Raw genomic sequence first — 22,243 nt, forward strand, 5'->3', positions numbered from 1 at the left:
TGTCTGTTGCAGAGAAGATAATGGAAAAGGCTTGCTATTGCCAAACCTATTTCTCTCACCATTATTATTATTGAAGCCTTGTTGAGGCTTCTGTTGATCCTTCCATGAGAAATTTGGATGATTCCTCCATGAAAGATTGTAAGTATTTCCATAGGATTCTCCCATATAATTCACTTCTTCCATTCTAGGATTCTCAAGATCATAAGCTTCTCATTCAGAGGAGGCTTCTTTAGTACTGCCAGATACAGCTTGCAATCCAGTTAGATTATGAGAAATCATATTGACTTGCTGAGTCAATATTTTATTCTGAGCCAATATGGCATTCAAAGTATCAATCTCAAGAACTTCTTTCACTACAAGAAAATGGAACATTTGTAACAAAAATTTTGTATCAAATTTAAAATTGTTACCAAAAAATAATTTTTTGTAATAATAATTGGTAATTGTTACAAAAGAATAATTTTTTGTAATAACATTACAAATTGTTACAAAACATGCTAATATTTTGTAACAACCTAAATTTTGTTGTTACAAATTATGTTAGTTTTTGTAACAAACATTTGTTTTGTTACGAAATATTATAATATTTTGTAAGAAAAAATAAAGAAGTTGCAAAAATTCGTAATATTTTATAACAAAAAATTAATTTGTCACAAATTCAACATTATTTGTAATAAGTTATTTGTTTGTCACAAAATGTAAATATATTTTATAACAATTTTTTTTTCAAAATGCTAAACATGCTAAAAAATTTGTTTATATAATTTTTTCAAAATAATTTTATTTTGTTTCAAAAATTAAAATTTTTTACATATTGTTCATATTCATTAATTTTTATTCATAATAAGATTTCTAATGTTAATTAGAAATTAATTTGTGAAAGCATACAAAAATTTAAAATTATATTTATAAAGAACAATAATTAAATATAAAAGAAAAAAAAACTAAGACACTAAGTTTGCTGAATGTAAAAAGTAATAGGGTGAAGCAGCGCCTCACTCATCTCTACGCCGTCTACTCCACCAAGCACAATGTCTAAGACCCCTAATTTTGAAAAGTTATTAATTAATTATTTATGATCTATTATATTTATTTACGATTATATTTTTAGAAATTTTTATACAAAAGTTGAGTAAATTTTTATTTATTATTTAGAGTTTTTATAAAAAAATAAATAAATAAATAGTAAATATTTTATATATCTTACTTTTAAATATTTAGATTTTTAACCTTATTTTATAAATAAAGGAGAATTAATTTAATTATTATCAATTTTCATTGAATTAATATTTATTTAAAGATAAATTTTAAATTAGTAATTAAACGGTATTTCAAAAATAATTACTTTATATTTAATTTGGTTTTAAATTATTACTTTACTTTATTACTTTATTAATAATTTTACTCTAAATTAAACAAAACTTTAATTTACACTCTCAAAACACTAAACCCTAACTTAATCCCAATTTTACTTGAACCTAATTTTCTATCGTAACCCTCTAACACAAAAACAGCAGCCACATCCCTCACTCACTCACCCACGGTCATACACTCACACTCAATACACATAAAAAAAAACCTAACAGCAATTGGTCACACACTCACACTCAATACACACAAAAAGAAACCTAACAGCAGTTGGAAAAGAAATAAAAGAAAGAAAGGGGAAGAGGGGAAGCACGAAGAGGGAGAAAGGGGAGAGAGAAGAAAGGACATCCGAGGGTGAGAGAGGGTCACGCTGCTGCCACCGCCAGAACCGCGAGGAGAGGGAGTCGCGCCGTCAGCCGCGTCACCGTCCGTGAAGCCATCGCAGTCCGTGAAGCCATCGCCATCAGCTGCGTCGTTATTGTCATCGCTGGTTTTCACCAGGCCTTGTTACCACCGCCACGCCGTGCTCCATGCGGTCGCTGCCACTGTTCTGTCACAAGAGAAGGACGCACGAGGGAGGAAACAGAACCGCGAGGGAGCTCAGCCATGGAGAGAGGAGACGCGCGTCAGATCTATCGCCACCAGTCCGCCTATCGCCAAACCACGTCACCGTCTGTGAAGCTGTCTCTGTCGCCGCTGCCGGAGGTCGCCATGGGTGCCGCCGCTCCACTTCTGTCATTCTTCTTTTTACAGTGAGTTGCCCGCACCTTGAACTGTGTTTTGTTTTGTTTGTATTCTCGTAGTCCTGATTATTCGATATGTTCTGCTATTGGAATTGGAATACTTCACTGTTGCTCTAGTTCTTAGTCTTAATCTTACTATATTTTTCTGCTACCGTCTAAAATTAGAACAATCAGATGATTAGTATTTTAAATCTTTTTTGTATATATAGTAATATGGACTGGTAACTGGCAATATCGCAGGGCTTATGTTTTATTGGGTAAACTTTCAGTTTTTTGCATTGTTGACGAGGAAATCTTAGGTTCATTTTAAATTTTTAACCATGGAACATCAAGATTTAGTGGATAAGAATGAAGATAGCGTTTAATCGATCAAAAAGGTTAGCAATACTGAAGATCGGGATAAGATGAATGAGGTTGAAGGTGTAAAATCTGAGTTGATTAATGTTGATGAGAGCAAGGATTTGCAATCTGAAACTTAATTGAACTGATTGTATTTGCCCACCTATCTACAGTGGCTGAAGATGATGCTTCCTTGGTCAAGCAAATTGGCCAAAGTTTCTGGTATTCTAAAATAGAGGTATATACCTCTTCTTATATTCATGAATAGTCAGTTTTGTTCCTTGTTAACATACATGCATCATCTATGTATGGAAGACTAAACATAGATCGAATCCATTTTCTTATCAAGGCAAGAAGGGAGGAACAAATCCAGGCTGCTCATGACGAAGCCATGTTTGGTGCTTCAGCACTTCCACCTCCTACCAGTACTGACAGTGAGCCTGAAAGGGAGAATGAGAAGAAGTTGATAAAAAAGATGTTGTTACAAGCCTCTTAAGTGAAACGGTAAGTGGTTTCACTGCAGACTTATATGGATAAGCATGATGAGTCATTTAAGTAATCCTTATATTTGTGTGTGCATTTGTTGTTGAATAATTTCTCACATTAAGTTGTTATTGCTACTCTATACTTGCTGTTGGTTGCTGCTGATTTCCCCCCTCATTGCTTGCTTGTTGAATGATTGTTAAATTAAATGAGAATGGAAATGCTGCTGAGTTATTGTTGTTTGTGTTGGAATAGATGATGGTTGCTGAACTGAGATTAGTTTTATTGATAAATCTGTTACTGAAATCGTTTAGTTTGTCTTGATTGATTTTTCTGTTGAATTAATGGATAAACTGCTATGCCCCTGCTGCTTGCAAGTATAATGGTTATTGACTTTAATGAATAGAATGCTGCCTGAATCCATTACCTTTGTTCATTTTACTATTTTGGGTGCTGTATGATGGGCTATTGATTGCTGTTCTGCTGAGTGCTGCTCTGCTTCTTGCTGGTTGGATTGGTTTTAATTGTTTTCTCATGTTTTCTTACTGGAATTGGCTTATTTACTTCCTTCCTAGGAATTGTCAAAGAATTCATATGGAATTTGAATTGATTGATTGAAATTGTGAAATAGGAAAATTTACTGCTGAAATGCTGCCCGAATTTATCTTAAGCTGTTTTCAATATTCATCTTTGATTCAATTAATTGAGTTGGTATTTAATTTCTTTTGGTTTTCAACTGTTGCTAAGCTCAATTGATCGATTATCCGGGTAAGTGCTTCATTGTTTTGTTTGTTGGAAGGTGGAAGCTTCGGGTTTTGTTATTCACTATTTGGTTGTTGTCCTATTTGGTTGCTCAATTAAACTGTATTGTGTTGTTTGAGCAAACAAGTTCTATTTGACGAATTTTATGTCAAAATAGACCCTTGTTTGCTACATGATTTCTGATTGCCTCAAGATATTTCTTTTGATTATGCACCTAATTTTTTGTTTCGAATTTGGTTATTTATAGGAGTGCTGAAATGGTAATCACATGCTACTTTGAGGACTCAAGAATATTTTGATTCATAGAGACACTAATCTATGTTAGAACTTTTAACTTTTGGTTGAACTTGTGCAAGACATATAACTTGTAGAACTAATCAATGTACTCACTAATGTTATTTTGTTTTAAAATAATTTTAGCTAAATGAGGTATGTTTGAATTATGTATGTTTTTACATATTATATAAATGTAGACTAGCTTAATAAAATAGTTAATATATTAGTTAATTAAAAAAATGTTACAAAATAATTATTTTACTTTTGTAACTAAAGAAAAAAATGTTACAAAATCAAGTTATATTTTGTAACAAAATTTTTTTATAGGAAAAAATAGATTGTCACGAAAAATACCTTGAAGATCAAAATTTGTTACCACTTTTGTAACGGCTTCTGGTTTTTGTATCAGAAAAAATTGTTACAAAATATCATATTGAATCGTAACAGTTCCATTTTTCGTTACAAAAACTTTTTGTAACGGGACGTACTGCAACAGCCCCTTTTTTTGTTACAAAAAATTTTTGTTTCAAAATTTCAACGTTTTGTAACAATTTTTTTGTTACAAATACGCGTTTTTCTTGTAGTGTTTCTTCTGAGTCATCCCATTATTCATAGAATTTATTTCAGAAGTGTACATGAACTGGTTATTTGCAACAATTTCAATGAGTTCCTGGGCTTCTGCAGGCGTTTTCTTCAGATGAAGAGATCCGCCAGCAGAGTGGTCCAATGACATCTTGGACAATTCAGACAGACCATCATAGAATATACATAAGATGCTCCATTCTGAAAGCATGTCAGAAAGACACCTTTTGATTAATTTCTTGTATCTTTCCCAAGCTTCATAGAGGGATTCACTTTCCTTCTGTCTGAAGGTTTGGACTTCCACTCTAAGCTTGCTCATCTTTTGAGGTAGAAAGAATTTGGCCAAGAAAGCATTGACCAATTTTTCCTAAGAGTTCAGGCTTTCTTTAGGTTGTGAGTCTAACCATATCCTAGCTCTGTCTCTTTCAGCAAAAGGGAAAAGCATAAGTCTGTAGACCTCAGGATTAACCCTATTGGTCTTAACAGTGTCACAGGTTTGCAAGAGTTCAGCTAAGAACTGATGAGGATCTTCTAATGGAAGTCCATGAAACTTGCAATTCTGCTGCATTAGAGAAACTAATTGAGGCTTAAGCTCAAAGTTGTTTGCTCCAATTGCAGGAATTGAGATGCTTCTTCCATAGAAGTCGGAAGTTGGTGCAGTAAAGTCACCAAGCATCTTCCTTGCATCTCCATCATTGTTATTGGGTTTGACTGCCATGTCTACTTCTTTTTCAAAAGTTTCTGTAAGGTCTTCTCTACAGTGTTGTGCTTTAGCTTCTCTTAGCTTCCTCTTCAGAGTCCTTTCAAGTTTAGGATCAGCTTCAACAAGATGTCTTTATCCCTGTTCCTGCTCATATGAAAAAGAAGAGAACAGAAAAGAAGAGGAATCCTCTATGTCACAATATAAAGATTCTTTTATGTAAGTAGAGGATTAGAAGAATAGAAGAATGAGGTAGAGAGAGAATAAGAAGAATTCGATCACACAGAGAGGGAGAGGGTTCGAATTATGAGTAGAAGAGAAATGTTAGTAAATAAATAAATAAATAGAAAGAGATGAGAGAGAGTATTCGAATATTAGTTTAAAAGAAAAGAAAAATATTTTTGTTTTTATTTTAATTATAAGTTAGAATTTGAAAACATTAAAAGAAATAAAATAAAATTAGAATTTAAAACAATTAGTTAATTAAAAAGAATTTTGAAAAAAAAGTTATTAGTGGTTTTCGAAAATTAGAGAGAGAAAAGTAGTTAGGTGGTTCTTAAAAAGATAAGAAATAGTAAACTTTTTAAAATTAAAACAAACTAAAAGTTAAGTAGTTAATTGAAAAAGATTTGAAAATTTTGAAAAGATAAGAAGTTAGAAAAAGATTTTGAAATTAAAATTTTGAAAAAGATTGAAAAAGAAATTAAAAAGATTTGAATTTCAAGATTAAAGTTGATGACTTGGCTAACAAGAAACTAAAAGATATTGATGGTATTTTTGTGGAAAAACGAATTTTCCAAAACACCTAAAACTAACCGGCAAATGTACCGGGTCGTATCAAGTAGTAAAACTCACTTAGAGTGAGGTCGATCCCACAGGGATTGATGGATCAAGCAACTTTAGTGGGTGATTAGTTTAGTCAAGCTAACATTGAGTGATTCGAGTGACAATTGAAGCAACAGAAAGAAAATGACAAGAGAAATTGAAGTTGCAGAAAATAAATTGCATTGAAACTTAAAGAGCAAGAAATGTAAATTGCAAGAATCTTAAATGACAAGAAATGTAAATTGCATAAAATGTAAAGGGCTGGGTGCTAGAAGCAATGTAAATAGAGAAGCAAAATTTCAGTGAATAAGAACTTAGAGCAATTGCAAGAGTTGTAAATTGCAGGAAATATAAATTGGAAGCAATGCAACAGAAAGTGAAACTACTTAAAGAATGAAAACAGAAAGACTATGCTTAATTTGTAGCAATTTAAAAGAAGGTTGAAGATCTCAGGAGTGGAAGAGACTAGAAAACAAGTCTAGATCTCAAATCCTTCCTTGATCCAACAAGAAAACAATATTGCAGAAGAAAAAGAAGATGAAAGCAATAAAGGAAACTCAGATTTTATGCAGAAGAGGAACAAAGAGATTTCAGATCAAGTGAAACAAAATTCCTTCAATTCTTGATCCAAAATTTAAAACAGAAATGAAAACTAAGAGAGAGCTCTCAAATTCTAATGCTCCTCAGTGGAGCCAGCCTCCTCCTCTCTCTAATGGAGCTCCCCTTTTGAAAATGAGAGTGATGCCTTTATATAGGCTTTTTACAAAATAAAATGAAATTGAAATGAAAAACAAATTAAATGAAAATCCTAATTCTAGCTTGTTCTTGTGCCTTTGAGTGATGATGTGGGCTTTGCTTGCTTTGGATTTGAAGAGAGATGGGTTTGGTTGGCCTCAATTCAATTTGGTGAAGAATTGAATTTAATTGGAATTTTGGTTGAATTTTGGCCCATGGTCCACCTCCGAGGGGAAAGCTCGGCTCTTGGCAAGAGCTTTGGCTAAGAGCTTTGGTTCCCTTCCTTGCCAAAGTGTGCGCACGTTCCTTCCTTGTGACAAGAGAACAAAGGAAGCATTTGCTGGCCATTTTCCTTGGCACAAGAGTAGCGCCTAGTGTCTTCCCTTGGTATCCCTCTTCGAATCCTGGTGGAAGCACTTTGATTCATTTTTGCTTGTTTTTAGCCCTTAAAGATGCCTTTCACTCGTGCCTCAATTTCATGCCAAATATAGATTGCCATACATCGTTGGAAAGCTCTGAATCTCAGCTTTCCAACGCAACTGGAAGTACATCAATCGGACTTAAGTTATGGCCCTTTGAAGGAGGCATGGTCATGCTGTAAGTGCCCAAGTTTAACTTAGCGAAAATTTTTGCCTCCAAGCTCATTTTCCTTGAGGCAAGCCCGAAAAAGCTCTTTGGGAAGAGCTTCAAAGCTCTTTGCCAAGAGCTTGGCTCTTGGTTCCTTCTTCATGTGTTCTTGATAAAGCTCTTGGCAAGAGCTTTTAAGCTCTTGGCAAGAGCTTTGTATTCTTGCTCCTTGTTTTGAGCCACGCTTTTCTTCCTTTGGGCCACACTTCTCTTCCTTGATTTGGTCATGGGCCATGCTTTTAAAAGTGTGGCCTAAGCCTCCAAAGTGTACTCCAACTTCAAAGTGTGCCCAAAATTCCTCTTTTCTTCTTTTTAGCTTATTTTGTGCTCTTTTTGCTTCTTTTTCTTCTTATTTCCTACAAAGTTTATCAAATCAAAAGATCAAAGAAATATACCATTTAAGCACCAAAGAATGCAATATTTAAGCACTAATTATAAATTTCTTGTATGAAAAAGCATAGAAAAACATGACATGGTGACATGTTATCACAACACCAAACTTAAACCTTGCTTGTCCCCAAGCAAGAAAAGAATCATGCAATTAAGATTGACAATCCAAGGTAAGAAGAATAGCAACTCAATGTTCATGGTAGGCTAGTTTTCTAAGCATGCTACAATCACAAAAGAGATATAAATGATTGATGCTTCTATCTAGCTCATTTTATGAAATCTTTCTCTTATATTTTCTTCCTTGAAACAAGCTTTTGATTTTCTTATTAGCTTCTCCTTTTGGGTGCTTTGCCCCATGAGTTGATAACAAAGCTACGATTCTAAATGCTTTGTTTTCAAGTATTACCACTTGATACATAAGCACCACAAGCATTTGATTTAGAGGACTTCATTAAGCTTATTTTTCTTTTCTTTTCTTGACTCTCTAATCATTGATGCTCAGAACCTTGAGCTTTGAGGGAGTGCTTTTGCACTTGAGCCTAGCCTTGACTTCTAAGTGTTTTGTTTTCAAGCATTTGGATTGATACATAAACACCACAAGTACTTATCAAATAAATTGCCATTGGTACTCAGAGCCTTCAGCTTTCTCATTCTTTCCCTTTTTCTTTTTTTTTTTTTGCCTTAATTTGTATTTGCTTCTTCAAGGTTTTTATGATTTTCAAAAGATTTCACAAAATGTACTAGATAAAAACTTCAATTAAATAAAATCCAATGCAATTGAGCAACAATTAATCATACTAGCTTTCCAAAACTTATATGCACATGCTAAACTCTTCTTTAATTCCTTGTTTGTTTATGATCATGATACTTTACTGCTTTAAGCTTTACAAAACTCAAGTTGGTAGTTGATGAGCGGATAATTTATACGCTTTTTGACATTGTTTTTAGTATGTTTTTAGTAGGATCAAGTTACTTTTAGGGATGTTTTTAATAGATTTTGTGTTAAATTCACATTTCTGGACTTTACTATGAGTTTGTGTGTTTTTCTGTGATTTCAGGTATTTTCTGGCTGAAATTGAGGGACTTGAGCAGAAATCAGATTCAGAGGTTGAAAAAGGACTGCTGATGCTGTTGGATTCTGACCTCCCTGCACTCAAAGTGGATTTTCTGGAGCTACAGAACTCGAAATGGCGCGCTTCCAATTGCGTTGGAAAGTAGACATCCAGGGCTTTCCAGAAATATATAATAATCCATACTTTGGCCAAGAATAGATGACATAAACTGGCGTTCAACGCCAGCCTTCTGCCCAAATCTGGCGTCCAGCGCCAGAAAAGGATCCAAAACCAGAGTTGAACGCCCAAACTGGCACAGAAACTGGCGTTCAACTCCACAAATGGCCTCTGCACGTGCTACACTTAAGCTCAGCCCAAACACACACCAAGTGGGTCCCGGAAGTGGATTTATGCATCAATTACTTACTCATGTAAACCCTAGTGACTAGTTTATTATAAATAGGACCTCTTACTAGTCTTTTTGAGCATCTTTTGATCAGCTTTTAATCTTGGATCAGTTGTATACTATCTTAGATCACAATAGGGGGCTGGCCATCTCGGCCATGCCTGGACCTTCACTTATGTATTTTCATACGGTAGAGTTTCTACACTCCATAGATTAAGGTGTGGAGCTCTGCTGTTCCTCAAAGATTAATGCAAAGTACTACTGTTTTCTATTCAATTCTTCTTATTTCGCTTCTAAGATAGCCATTCGCACCCAAGAACGTGATGATTATGTGTGACGCTCATCATCCTTCTCCCTTATGAACGCGTGCCTGACAAACACTTATGTTCTACATGAATTAAGCTAGAATGAGTATCTCTTAGATCTCCTAACAGGAATCTTCGTGGCGTAAGCTAGAATGATGGCGGCATTCAAGAGAATCCGGAAGGTCTAAACCTTGTCTGTGGTATTCTGAGTAGGATTCAATGATTGAATGACTGTGACGAGCTTCAAACTCGCGAGTGCTGGGCGTTAGTGACAGACGCAAAAGGAGGGTGAATCCTATTCCAGCATGATCGAGAACCGACAGATGAATAGCCGTGCCGTGACAGGGTGCGTGAGCATATGATTCACTGAGAGGAGGGGATGTAGCCACTGACAACGGTGATGCCCTTGCATACAGCCAGCCATGGAAAGGAGTAAGACTGATTGGATGAAGATAGCAGGAAAGCAGAGGTTCAGAGGAACGAAAAGCATCTCCATTCGCTTATCTGAAATCCCTGCCAATGAATCTACATAAGTATCTCTATCCCTGTTATTGTTTATTTTAATCTAATAAAGTATCATGTTTAAATCCGCCTGACTGAGATTTACAAGGTGACCATAGCTTGCTTCATACCAACAATCTCCGTGGGATTCGACCCTTACTCACGTAAGGTATTACTTGGACGACCCAGTGCACTTGCTGGTTAGTTGTATCGAAGTTGTGACAATTATGAATTAAGATCAAAGCACCAAGCTTTGGAGCCATTACCAGGGATTGTTAGAGCCTGGACATCACAATTTCGTGCACCAAGTTTTTGGCGCCGTTGCTGGGGATTTTTTGAGTTTGGACAACTGACGGTTCATCTTGTTGCTCAGATTAGGTAATTTTCTTTTTATTTTCTTTTTAAAAATTTTTCAAAAATATTTCAAAACTTTTCTCATCTGTTTTCGAAAAAATTAAAAATGTTTTCAAAAATTTATTCAAAATTTTTAAGAATGAATTCTAGTGTTTCATGAAGCATGAGAAGCCTGGCTGGCTGTAAAGCCATGTCTAAATTCTTTTGGACTGAGGCTTGCAATTTGTTATCAAAGAGCAATATACTCTCGTGTTAAAGACTAAAGCTTGGCTGGCCATTGGCCATGTCTAGTGTTTTGGACTGGAGCTTTCATTGAAAGCTTGGCTGGCTAGTGAGCCATGTCTAATTCCTGGACTGAAGCTTTAGACTAACATGGCAAGATTCCTGGAATTCATATTAAAAATTTTGGAATCCTTATTTTTTCTTTTTCATATAATTTTTTCGAAAAATATGAAAAAAAAATCCAAAAAAAAAAAAATTAGAAAATCATAAAAATCAAAAATATTTTTCTATTTCTTGTTTGAGTCTTGAGTCATATCATAAGTTTGGTGTCACTTGCATATGCATCTTGCATTTTTTCGAAAATATCATGCATTCATAGTGTTCTTCATGATCTTCAAGTTGTTCTTGATAAGTCTTCTTGTTTGATCTTGATGATTTTTTGTTTTGTGTCTTTTCATGTTTATCATATGCATTCTTGAATTCTTAGTGTCTAAGCATTAAAGAATTCTAAGTTTGGTGTCTTGCATGTTTTCTTTGCATTAAAAATTTTTCAAAATATGTTCTTGATGTTCATCATGATCTTCATAGTGTTCTTGGTGTTCATCTTGACATTCATAGCATTCTTGCATGCATTCATTGTTTTTATCTAAAAATTTCATGCATTGCATAATTTTCATGTTTTCATAAAAATTCAAAAAATCAAAAAAATATCTTTCCCTTTTTCTCTCATCAAATTCGAAAATTTGGGTTGACTTTTTCAAAAATTTTTAAAATCAAGTTGTTTCTTATGAGTCAAATCAAATTTTCAATTTGAAAATCTTATCTTTTTCAAAATCTTTTTCAAAAATCAAATCTTTTTCAAAATTCTTAGTTATTTTCGAAAATTTCAAAAATATTTTTCAAAAATCTTTGTCTTATTTTTAGACTAAATTTTCGAAAATAACATAATCAATTAATGTTTTGATTCAAAAATTTGAAGTTTGTTACTTGCTTGTTAAGAAAGATTCAAACTTTAAGTTCTAGAATCATATCTTGTGATTTCTTATGAATCAAGTCATTAATTGTGATTTTAAAAAAATCAAATCTTTTTCAAAACTAATTTTACCATATCTTTTCAAAAATATCTTCTTATCTTATCTTTTTCAAAAATATCTTTTCAAAATATCTTTTCTAACTTCCTAACTTCTTATCTTTTCAAAATTTGTTTCAACTAACTAACTAACTTTTTGTTTGTTTCTTAACTTTTTCAAAACTACCTAACTAACTCTCTCTCTCTAATTTTCGAAAATATCTCCCCCTTTTTTTCAAAAATTTCTTTTTAATTAACTAATTATTTTTTATTTTTAATTTCAAAAATTTTCGAAAAAAAAAAAAATATACTAACAATTTTCAAAAAAACCATTTTCAAAAATCACTAACTCTTTTTCAAAATAATTTTCGAAAATTATCCCTCCCCCATCTCATTCTATTTATTCATTCATATCCTAACATCTCATCTCACATCTCTTCCATTCGTACAGTTGCATTTCTTCCTTTACATCACATTCTTTGTCTCCCCCTTCTCTTCCACTCACAAAGGGATCCCTATACTGTGGTATAAAGGATCTCTATTATTATTATCATTTTTCTGTCCATTCTTCCTTGTCATATGAGCAGGAGCAAGGATAAGAACATTCTTGTGGAAGCAGATCCAGAACCTGAAAGGACTCTGAAGAGAAAATTAAGAGAAGCTAAAATACAACAATCCAGAGATAACCTTTCAGAAATTTTCGAACAGGCAGAGGAGATGGCAACCGAAAATAATAATAATGTAAGGAAGATGCTTGGTGACTTTACTACACCTAATTCCAATTTACATGGAAGAAGCATCTCCATTCCTGCCATTGGAGCAAACAACTTTGAGCTGAAACCTCAATTAGTTTCTCTGATGCAGCAGAACTGCAAGTTTCATGGACTTCCATCTGAAGATCCTTTTCAGTTCTTAACTGAATTCTTGCAGATATGTGATACTGTTAAGACTAATGGAGTAGATCCTGAAGTCTACAGGCTCTTGCTTTTCCCTTTTGCTGTAAGAGACAGAGCTAGATTGTGGTTGGATTCTCAACCCAAAGACAGCCTGAACTCTTAGGATAAGCTGGTCACGGCTTTCTTAGCCAAGTACTTTCCTCCTCAAAAGCTGAGCAAGCTTAGAGCTGATGTTCAAACCTTCAGACAGAAAGAAGGTGAATCCCTCTATGAAGCTTGGGAAAGATACAAACAGTTGACCAAAAAGTGTCCTTCTGACATGCTTTCAGAATGGACCATCCTGGATATATTCTATGATGGTTTATCTGAGCTATCAAAGATGTCACTGGACACTTCTGCAGGTGGATCCATTCACCTAAAGAAAACGCCTGCAGAAGCTCAAGAACTCATTGACATGGTTGCTAATAACCAGTTCATGTACACTTCTGAAAGGAATCCTGTGAGTAATGGGACGCCTATGAAGAAGGGAGTTCTTGAAGTTGATACTCTGAATGCCATATTGGCTCAGAATAAAATATTGACTCAGCAAGTCAATATGATCTCTCAGAGTCTGCATGGAATGCAAGCTGCATCCAACAGTACTCAAGAGGCATCCTCTGAAGAAGAAGCCTATGATCCTGAGAACCCTGCAATAGCAGAGGTGAACTACTTAGGTGAACCTTATGGAAACACCTATAACTCAACATGGAGAAATCATCCAAATTTCTCATGGAAGGATCAAAAGCCCCAACAAGGCTTTAATAATGGTGGAAGAAACAGGTTTAGCAATAGCAAACCTTTTCCATCATCAACTCAGCAACAGACAGAGAACTCTGAACAAAATGCTTCTAATTTAGCAAATCTAGTCTCTAATCTATCTAAGGCCACTGTCAGTTTCATGAATGAAACAAGATCTTCCATTAGAAATCTGGAAGCACAAGTGGGCCAGCTGAGTAAAAGGATCACTGAAATCTCTCCTAGTACTCTCCCAAGCAATACAGAAGAGAATCCAAAAGGAGAGTGCAAGGCCATTGACATAAGCGCCATGGCCGAACCTGTGAGGAGAGGAGAGGACGTGAATCCCAAGGAGGAAGACCTCCTGGGACGTCCAGTGATCAATAAGGAGCTTCCCTCTGGGGAACCAAAGGAATCTGAGACTCATCTAGAGACCATAGAGATTCCATTGAACCTCCTTATGCCCTTCATGAGCTCTGATGAGTATTCCTCTTCTGAAGAGAATGAGGATGTTACTGAAGAGCAAACTGCCAAGTTTCTTGGTGCAATCATGAAGCTGAATGCCAAATTATTTGGCATTGATGCTTGGGAAGTTGAACCTCCCTTGTTGATCAATGAACTAAGTGATCTGGATCAACTGACATTGCCTCAGAAGAGACAGGATCCTGGAAAGTTCATAATCCCTTGTACCATAGGCACCATGATCTTTAAGGCTCTGTGTGACCTTGGTTCAGGGATAAACCTCATGCCCCTCTCTGTAATAGAGAAACTGGGAATCTATGGGGTGCAAGCTGCTAAAATCTCATTAGAGATGGCAGACAGCTCAAGAAAACAGGCATATGGACAAGTAGAGGACATTTTAGTAAAGGTTGAGGGCCTTTACATCCCTGCTGATTTCATAGTCCTGGATACTGGAAAGGAAGAGGATGAATCCATCATCCTAGGAAGACCTTTCCTGGCCACAGCAAGAGCTGTGATTGATGTTGACAGAGGTGAAATAGTCCTTCAATGGAATGAGAACTCCTTTGTATTCAAAACTCAAGGATCTCCCTCTGCAACCATGGAGAGGAAGCAGGAAAAGCTTCTCTCCAAGCAGAGTCAACCAGAGCCCCCACAGTCAAACTCTAAGTTTGGTGTTGGGAGGCCACAACCAAACTCTAAGTTTGGTGTTGAACTCCCATATCCAAACTCTAAGTTTGGTGTTGGAGAGTCTCAACAAAGCTCTGCACATCTGTGAGGCTCCATGAGAGCCCACTGTCAAGCTATTGACATTAAAGAAGCGCTTGTTGGGAGGCAACCCAATGTTTATCTAATTCTTATTTTTATTGTTTTTCATGTTTTTTTAGGTTCATGATCATGTGGAGTCACAAAATAAATATAAAAATTGAAAACGGAATCAAAAACAGCAGAAGAAAAATCACACCCTGGAGGAGCATCTGTCTGGCGTTCAAACGCCAGAACAGAGCATAGTTCTGGCGCTGAACGCCCAGAATGGGAGCATCCTGGCGCTGAACGCCCAGAACAAGCATGGTTCTGGCGTTCAACGCCAGAAATGGCAGCAAAGGGGCGTTGAACGCCAAAAATGGGCACCAACCTGGCGCTAAACGCCCAGAGTTGTGTGCAAGGGCATTTTACATGCCTAAATTGGTGCAGGGATGTAAATGCCTTGACACCTCAGGATCTGTGGACCCCACAGGATCCCCACCTACCTCATCATCTCTCTTTCCATTCATGATCATCCCTTCTTTTTTTTTCCATTTACCACTCACATCCATACAACCACTACCTTCAAAATTCAACATCTCTCTCCCACCCAATCCCACCCATATAGCCGAATACACACCTCCATCCATCTCCTCCATATCCTCTTCTTCTTCTTCTATTCTTTCTTCTTTTGCTCGAGGGCGAGCAACATTCTAAGTTTGGTGTGGTAAAAGCATAGCTTTTTTGTTTTTTCCATAACCATTGATGGCACCTAAGGCCAGAGAAACCTCTAGAAAGAGGAAAGGGAAGACAAAAGCTTCCATCAAGGGTCTATAGCTCAGTGGTAGAACATTTGACTGCAAATCAAGAGATCCCTGAGATACCTCAGGGGATACATTTTCTTCCACACAATTATTGGAAGCAACTAAGGGTGGAACATCAAGAGCACTCCATCATCCTTCATGAAATCAGAGAAGATCTAAAAGCAATGAAGGAGGAGCAGCCAAGGCAAGGAAGAGACATAAAAGAGCTCAAGGACATCACTAAGGTGGACTCATTCCTTGTTCTTACTTTCTCTGTTTTTCATTCTCTATGTTATGTGCTTATCTATGTTTGTGTCTTCATTACATGATCATTAGTAGTTAGTAACTCTGTCTTAAAGTTATGAATGTCCTATGAATCCATCACCTCTCTTAAAATAAAAACTGTTTTAATTCAAAAGAACAAGAAGTACATGAGTTTTGAATTTATCCTTGAACTTAGTTTAATTATATTGATGTGGTGATAATGCTTCTTGTTTTCTGAATGTATGCTTGAACAGTGCATATGTCTTTTGAAGTTGTTGTTTAAGAATGTTAAATATGTTGGCTCTTGAAAGAATGATGACTAGGAGACATGTTATTTGATAATCTGAAAAATCATAAAAATGATTCTTGAAGCAAGAAAAAGCAGCAAAGAGCAAAGCTTGCAGAAAAAAAAAATAGAAAGAAAAAGCAAGCAGAAAAAGCCAAAAGCTCTTAAAACCAAGAGGCAAGAGCAAAAAGCCAATAACCCTTAAAACCAAAAGGCAAGGGCAAATAAAAAGGATCCCAAGGCTTTGAGCATCAGTGGATAGGAGGGCCTAAAGGAATAAAATCCTGGTCTAAGCGGCTAAACCAAGCTGTCCCTAACCATGTGCTTGTGGCGTGTAGGTGTCAAGTGAAAACTTGAGACTGAGCGGTTAAAGTCAAGGTCCAAAGCAAAAAAAAGAGTGTGCTTAAGAACCCTGGACACCTCTAATTGGGGACTTTAGCAAAGCTGAGTCACAATCTGAAAAGGTTCACCCAATTATGTGTCTGTGGCATTTATGTATCCGGTGGTAATACTGGAAAACAAAATGCTTAGGGCCACGACCAAGACTCATAAAGAAGCTGTGTTCAAGAATCATCATGCTGAACTAAGAGAGTCAATAACACTATTCGAAATCTGAAGTTCCTATAGATGCCAATCATTCTGAACCTCAATGGATAAAGTGAGATGCCAAAACTATTCAAGAGGCAAAAAGCTATAAGTCCCGCTCATATGATTGAAGCTCTGTTTCATTGATAGTTTGGAATTTATAGTATATTCTATTCTTTTTATCCTATTTTGATTTTCAGTTGCTTGGGGACAAGCAACAATTTAAGTTTGGTGTTGTGATGAGCGGATAATTTATACGCTTTTTGACATTGTTTTTAGTATGTTTTTAGTAGGATCTAGTTACTTTTAGGGATGTTTTTAATAGATTTTGTGTTAAATTCACATTTCTGGACTTTACTATGAGTTTGTGTGTTTTTCTGTGATTTCAGGTATTTTCTGGCTGAAATTGAGGGACTTGAGCAGAAACCAGATTCAGAGGTTGAAAAAGGACTGCTGATGCTGTTGGATTCTGACCTCCCTGCACTCAAAGTGGATTTTCTGGAGCTACAGAACTCGAAATGGCGCGCTTCCAATTGCGTTGGAAAGTAGACATCCGGGGAATTCCAGAAATATATAATAGTCCATACTTTGGCCAAGAATAGACGACGTAAACTGGCGTTCAACGCTAGCCTTCTGCCCAAATCTGGCGTCCAGCGCCAGAAAAGGATCCAAAACCAGAGTTGAACGCCCAAACTGGCACAGAAACTGGCGTTCAACTCCACAAATGGCCTCTGCACGTGCTACACTTAAGCTCAGCCCAAACACACACCAAGTGGGCCCCGGAAGTGGATTTATGCATCAATTACTTACTCATGTAAACCCTAGTGACTAGTTTATTATAAATAGGACCTCTTACTAGTCTTTTTGAGCATCTTTTGATCAGCTTTTAATCTTGGATCAGTTGTATACTATCTTAGATCACAATAGGGGGCTGGCCATCTCGGCCATGCCTGGACCTTCACTTATGTATTTTCATACGGTAGAGTTTCTACACTCCATAGATTAAGGTGTGGAGCTCTGCTGTTCCTCAAAGATTAATGCAAAGTACTACTGTTTTCTATTCAATTCTTCTTATTTCGCTTCTAAGATAGCCATTCGCACCCAAGAACGTGATGAAGGTGATGATTATGTGTGACGCTCATCATCCTTCTCCCTTATGAACGCGTGCCTGACAAACACTTCTGTTCTACATGAATTAAGCTAGAATGAGTATCTCTTAGATCTCCTAACAGGAATCTTCGTGGCGTAAGCTAGAATGATGGCGGCATTCAAGAGAATCCGGAAGGTCTAAACCTTGTCTGTGGTATTCTGAGTAGGATTCAATGATTGAATGACTGTGACGAGCTTCAAACTCGCGAGTGCTGGGCGTTAGTGACAGACGCAAAAGGAGGGTGAATCCTATTCCAGCATGATCGAGAACCGACAGATGAATAGCCGTGCCGTGACAGGGTGCGTGAGCATATGATTCACTGAGAGGAGGGGATGTAGCCACTGACAACGGTGATGCCCTTGCATACAGCCAGCCATGGAAAGGAGTAAGACTGATTGGATGAAGATAGCAGGAAAGCAGAGGTTCAGAGGAACGAAAAGCATCTCCATTCGCTTATCTGAAATCCCTGCCAATGAATCTACATAAGTATCTCTATCCCTTTTATTGTTTATTTTAATCTAATAAAGTATCATGTTTAAATCCGCCTGACTGAGATTTGCAAGGTGACCATAGCTTGCTTCATACCAACAATCTCCGTGGGATTCGACCCTTACTCACGTAAGGTATTACTTGGACGACCCAGTGCACTTGCTGGTTAGTTGTATCGAAGTTGTGACAATTATGAATTAAGATCAAAGCACCAAGATTTGGAGCCATTACCAGGGATTGTTAGAGCCTGGACATCACAATTTCGTGCACCAGTAGTCATAATGGCATGGCAACATGTTACAAATCAATATTCAAGCTATGCTTATTCATACCACACATGCATACAGAGAATATAAAGACAATCATGCATTTTAAGTGTTGGAAACAAATGAGGAGAAAAGGAACTCTACAACCTTGTAGTTCATCTTCATTATTGTTGTCCTTTTTCCTCTATTCTTCCTCCTTCCCTTGCCAAACTCAAAATGCTTGCTCATCCTCAAGCAACAATTAGAACAATGGCTATGGGGCTAAGATGGACCATGAATGTCTTACACAATGAAAAGTTAGTAGTACATGTGTTCTAAGCAAGCAAAATTAAAGATAATAATCAAGTTACAAGAGACAGAGACATTGTGATTGCAAACTTAAGAAGGTGAGCATAATACTTTGCATAAAGAATAAGTGGCACACCAAACTTATTGTGACACTTTCACTTGGAATTGATGCAAGTATCTTGTAAGGATTAGAACCAAATTTTGTTGCATAGCAACACCAAACTTAGAATGCAACCACATGTCAATTTATTTGAAATAAAACTAAACGAAAGAAACTGTTATATGTTAAATACAATCACCAAGCCAAGAATCTGTCATGAATAAAGCTCTCTTGGTAGTGTATTAACAAACACAGTAAATAAAAGAAAGCATTTAAAACAAAGAAATGACTAAAAATAAATAGAAAACTAAAATTGTCTAACTAAAAGAAAAATAATAGTTCAAAGAACATTATGATTATGCAAACAAGTGGTGTTGCTGAATGATTTGCATCGAAAAATAAGTGGCACACCAAACTTAGAATCTTGGTGTGTCACTTTCATTTTTTTTATTTGATGCAATCATCCAAAAAGATTGAAAATAATTTGTTGCAAGCCAACACCAAACTTAGAATGTAACCATATGCCATTTTATTGAATTTAAACAAAGTAAAGAGAGAAAACAAAGCAGAGAAGAGAAATTATACCTACGGTTGACATGTTGTTCACTTTCTTCCTCTTCTTCTAGTTTGTTAAGAGGAATGACCTTAAGGGGGGAGAATATTCAGCTACTGTCCCTTGTTTTAGCCTTTCCTCAGCAAGCTTCCTTTTGCACATGGCTTGATTGACCTTGCTTGCTGGATCAGGGACAGGGTTGGTGCTCTTGCTAGTTGCCTTCACTCCTTTGGATTCAAGACTTGGTTGCTGTGTGATTATTGGAGTTTTGTCTTCATCCTGAGCCTTTTGAATTGGTGGTTCCATGAACTCTTCCTTCATGTACTTCTCTGCCTCACTTGAGTGTAAATTTTTTGGAATGACTTCCTCACTTTCTTGCTCCTCCACTCCTTTCTTTGCACCCAACATTTGACTTAATAGCTTTTTCATTGAGGAGGTTTGTTGATCTTCCCAACATTTCTTCATCTCCTCTTCATATTTTTCAATCACAGATTCAATTGTTGAGAGTTTTTGGGTCAGGGAGGTTTGTGAGAGTTGTGAGTCTTCATGTTCCCTTGTCACCTCAAGTGCAGTTTCATTTTCAACCACCTCATTCTTCATTGAAAGTTCACTTGATGTAGTAGCCTCCTCATCTTGCTCTTTCACTTTATCCTTCACATCCATCAATTGGTCTTCATTTTCCTTGCTTAGTAGTTCTAAGTGTTTATCTGTGTCCTCCAATTGCTTATCCGTCTCCTGAGAAAGGATTTCTAGTTCCCTCCGGGATTGTTGATATTCCTCTGCCATTCTGTTGAACCTGGACTCAAGTTTTGAGAGTCTTTGGCTCGTGGAGGTTTGTGTTGAGGCAAAATCAAGTGATGAAGAACTTTCAAATGAGAAACTGGGATGTGAGGGTGGATGCTCTTTCATTCCTTGGTGATACTCCCAGCCACCATTAGAATAATGACTTGAATCATTTTGTGGTGGTGGGAAGTATCCCATATGATTCTCTTGCTCATCTTGTGGCTCTGAAGCACATATCCATGGATTGGAGTGCTTAGAATCTGTAAATTCTTGGTGATATTCCCAGCCACCATTAGAGATTTGTGATGGTAGGAGATATCCCAGAAAATTAGTTTGATCATAAGATGAGTTGAACTCCATTTGAATATTGTAAAACACAACACCAAGGAAAATTGAAATTCATATCTCAGAGATGAATTTCTTAGTGAGGCAATAACTCAAACACCTTGGTTTCAACTTAGAACAAAGAACAAAAATAAATAAAATGCTTGATCTAGACTTCTCACCCACTTAATCATTGTTGATCTAAATCAATCCCCGGCAACGGCACCAAAAACTTGATGGTATTTTTGTGGAAAAACGAATTATCCAAAACACCTAAAACTAACCGGCAAGTGTACCGGGTCGTATCAAGTAGTAAAACTCACTTAGAGTGAGGTCGATCTCACAGGGATTGATGGATCAAGAAACTTTAGTGGGTGATTAGTTTAGTCAAGCTAACATTGAGTGATTCGAGTGACAATTGAAGCAACAGAAAGTAAATGGCAAGAGAAATTGAAGTTGCAGAAAATAAATTGCATTGAAACTTAAAGAGCAAGAAATGTAAATTGCAAGAATCTTAAATGACAAGAAATGTAAATTGCATAAAATGTAAAGGGCTGGGTGCTGGAAGCAATGTAAACAGAGAAGCAAAATTTTAGTGAATAAGAACTTAGAGCAATTGCAAGAGTTGTAAATTGCAGGAAATGTAAATTGGAAGCAATGCAACAGAAAGTGAAACTGCTTGAAGAATGAAAATAGAAAGACTATGCTTAATTTGCAGCAATTTAAAAGAAGGTTGAAGATCTCAGGAGTGGAAGAGACTAGAAAACAAGTCTAGATCTCAAATCCTTCCTTGATCCAACAAGAAAACAATATTGCAGAAGAAAAAGAAGATGAAAGCAATAAAGGAAACTCAGATTTTATGCAGAAGAGGAACAAAGAGATTTCAGATCAAGTGAAACAGAATTCCTTCAATTCTTGATCCAAAATTTAAAACAGAAATGAAAACTAAGAGAGAGCTCTCAAATTCTAATGCTCCTCAGTGGAGCCAGCCTCCTCCTCTCTCTAATGGAGCTCCCCTTTTGAAAATGAGAGTGATGCCTTTATATAGGCTTTTTACAAAATAAAATGAAATTGAAATGAAAAATAAATTAAATAAAAATCCTAATTCTAGCTTGTTCTTGTGCCTTTGAGTGATGATGTGGGCTTTGCTTGCTTTGGAGTTGAAGAGAGATGGGTTTGGTTGGCCTCAATTCAATTTGGTGAAGAATTGAATTTAATTGAAATTTTGGTTGAATTTTGGCCCATGGTCCACCTCCCAGGGGAAAGCTCGGCTCTTGGCAAGAGCTTTGGCCAAGAGCTTTGGTTCCCTTCCTTGCCAAAGTGTGACAAGAGAACAAAGCTCTTTGCAAGAGCTTAAAAGCTCTTGCCCAAGAGCTTTACTTGTCCTTGAGGTCCATGGTTCAAGTCTTGGGTGAAGCATTTGCTGGCCATTTTCCTTGGCACAAGAGTAGCGCCTAGTGTCTTCCCTTGGTATCCCTCGTCAAATCCTGGTGGAAGCACTTTGATTCATTTTTGCTTGTTTTTAGCCCTTAAAGATGCCTTTCACTTGTGCCTCAATTTCATGCCAAATATGGATTGCCATACATCGTTGGAAAGCTCTGAATGTCATCTTTCCAACACAACTAGAAGCACATCAATCAGACTTCAGTAGCTCAGGTTATGGCCCTTTGAAGGAGGCATGGTCATGCTGTAAGTGCCCAAGTTTAACTTAGCGAAAATTTTTGCCTCCAAGCTCATTTT

General features: G+C 36.5%; 2 non-coding genes across 2 annotated transcripts; one reads left to right on the forward strand and one right to left on the reverse strand.

Annotated features, from left to right (window-relative positions):
- The first annotated feature begins 4,758 nt into the window (after positions 1–4,758).
- On the forward strand, positions 4,759–4,866 carry LOC148555537 (small nucleolar RNA R71). The gene has a single exon (XR_015888312.1). It is a non-coding gene; the product is annotated as a small nucleolar RNA R71 (small nucleolar RNA).
- Positions 4,867–12,852: 7,986 nt separating this feature from the next.
- Positions 12,853–12,960, reverse strand: LOC148555538 (small nucleolar RNA R71). Its single transcript, XR_015887304.1, has one exon. It is a non-coding gene; the product is annotated as a small nucleolar RNA R71 (small nucleolar RNA).
- Positions 12,961–22,243: the final 9,283 nt, after the last annotated feature.

The sequence above is a fragment of the Arachis ipaensis genome, chromosome B6 (genome assembly GCF_059453495.1).
Source record: "Arachis ipaensis isolate K30076 ecotype BB chromosome B6, ASM5945349v1, whole genome shotgun sequence".
Classification (NCBI taxonomy): Eukaryota; Viridiplantae; Streptophyta; class Magnoliopsida; order Fabales; family Fabaceae; genus Arachis; species Arachis ipaensis.